This window comes from Pleurodeles waltl, chromosome 4_1, assembly GCF_031143425.1.
Source record: "Pleurodeles waltl isolate 20211129_DDA chromosome 4_1, aPleWal1.hap1.20221129, whole genome shotgun sequence".
NCBI lineage: Eukaryota > Metazoa > Chordata > Amphibia > Caudata > Salamandridae > Pleurodeles > Pleurodeles waltl.
In genome coordinates this window covers 153,466,014-153,468,337 of record NC_090442.1, presented here as the reverse complement: position 1 = coordinate 153,468,337, position 2,324 = coordinate 153,466,014, and positions in this window count along the sequence as shown.

Here is a 2,324-nt window from a genome sequence, read left to right as displayed (position 1 = left end):
ACCCAGACATTTTATAAACCTAGACACCCCAAGGAGTCCAGGGAGGTGTGGCTTGCGTGGATCCCCCAACATTTTCTTACCCAGACTCCTCTGTAAACCTCAATGTGCTTAAAAAAGCATATTTTCCTGACTTTTCTTCGTAGGATCACCACTCCAGCACAAAATTCCTACTCCCCAGTGTTCCCCTCAGCCTCCCAAGTAAAATGACACCTCACTTATGTGGGTCCCCAAAGCAGAGTCAGTCTAAAGATGTATAAAAGAATATGTCCTTATAAACTTGCTGTGCTATCCCCTCTATCTCTACAAGTTTTGGGCCTTATTCTGTTGCAGGCACCTGGCCCACCCACACAAGTGAGATATCATTTTTATCGGGAGACTTGGGGGAACGCTGGGTGGAAGGAAATTTGTGGCTCCACTCAGATTCCAGAACTTTCTGTCACCGAAATGTGTGGAGAATGTGTTTTTTTAGACAGAATTTGAGGTTTGCAAAGGATTCTGGGTAACAGAACCTGGTCCGAGCCACACAAGTCACCCCATCTTGGATTCCCCTAGGTCTCTAGTTTTCAGAAATGCACAGGTTTGGTAGGTTTCCCTAGGTGCCGGCTGAGCTAGAGGCCAAAATCTACAGGTAGGCACTGTTTTCAATGAAAAAATGTGATGTGTCCACGTTGCGCATTGGGGCGTATCCTGTCGCGGGCGCTAGGCCTACCCACACAAGTGAGGTATCATTTTTATCGGGAGACGTGGGGGAACGCTGGGTGGAAGGAAATTCGTGGCTCCTCTAACATTCCAGAACTTTCTGCCACAGAAATGTGAGGAACATGTGTATTTTTAGCCAAATTTTGAGGTTTGCAAAGGATTCTGGGTAATAGAACCTGGTCCGAGCCACACAAGTCACCCCATCTTGGATTCCCCTAGGTCTCTAGTTTTCAGAAATGCACAGGTTTGGTAGGTTTCCCTAGGTGGCGGCTGAGCTACAGGCCAAAATCTACAGGTAGGCACTTTGCAAAAAACACCTCTGTTTTCCTTCACCAATTTGGCTGTGTCCACGTTGCGCTTTGGGGCGTTTCCTGTCGCGGGCGCTAGGCCTACCTACACAAGTGAGGTATCATTTTTATCGGGAGACGTGGGGGAACGCTGGGTGGAAGGAAATTCGTGGCTCCTCTCATATTCCAGAACTTTCTGCCACAGAAATGTGAGGAACATGTGTTTTTTTAGCCAAATTTTGAGGTTTGCAAAGGATTCTGGGTAACAGAACCTGGTCCGAGCCACACAAGTCCCCCCATCTTGGATTCCCCTAGGTCTCTAGTTTTCAGAAATGCACAGCTTTGGTAGGTTTCCCTAGGTGGCGGCTGAGCTACAGGCCAAAATCTACAGGTAGGCACTTTGCAAAAAACACCTCTGTTTTCCTTCACCAATTTGGCTGTGTCCACGTTGCGCTTTGGGGCGTTTCCTGTCGCGGGCGCTAGGCCTACCCACACAAGTGAGGTATCATTTTTATCGGGAGACGTGGGGGAACGCTGGGTGGAAGGAAATTCGTGGCTCCTCTCAGATTTCAGAACTTTCTGCCACAGAAATTTGAGGAACATGTGTTTTTTTAGCCAAATTTTGAGGTTTGCAAAGGATTCTGGGTAACAGAACCTGGTCCGAGCCACACAAGTCACCCCATCTTGGATACCCCTAGGTCTCTAGTTTTCAGAAATGCACAGGTTTGGTAGGTTTCCCTAGGTGGCGGCTGAGCTACAGGCCAAAATCTACAGATAGGCACTTTGCAAAAAACACCTCTGTTTTCCTTCACCAATTTGGATGTGTCCACGTTGCGCTTTGGGGCATTTCCTGTCGCGGGCGCTAGGCCTACCCACACAAGTGAGGTATCATTTTTATCGGGAGACGTGGGGGAACGCTGGGTGGAAGGAAATTCGTGGCTCCTCTCAGATTCCAGAACTTTCTGCCACAGAAATGTGAGGAACATGTGTTTTTTTAGCAAAATTTTGAGGTTTGCAAAGGATTCTGGGTAACAGAACCTGGTCCGAGCCACACAAGTCACCCCATCTTGGATTCCCCTAGGTCTCTAGTTTTCAGAAATGCACAGGTTTGGTAGGTTTCCCTAGGTGGCGGCTGAGCTACAGGCACTTTGCAAAAAACACCTCTGTTTTCTGTGATGTGTCCACGTTGTGTTTTGGGGCATATCCTGTCGCGGGCGCTAGGCCTACCCACACAAGTGAGGTATCATTTTTATCGGGAGACTTGGGGGAACATAGAATAGCAGAACAAGTGTTATTGCCCCTTGTCTTTCTCTACATTTTTTCCTTCCAAATGTAAGA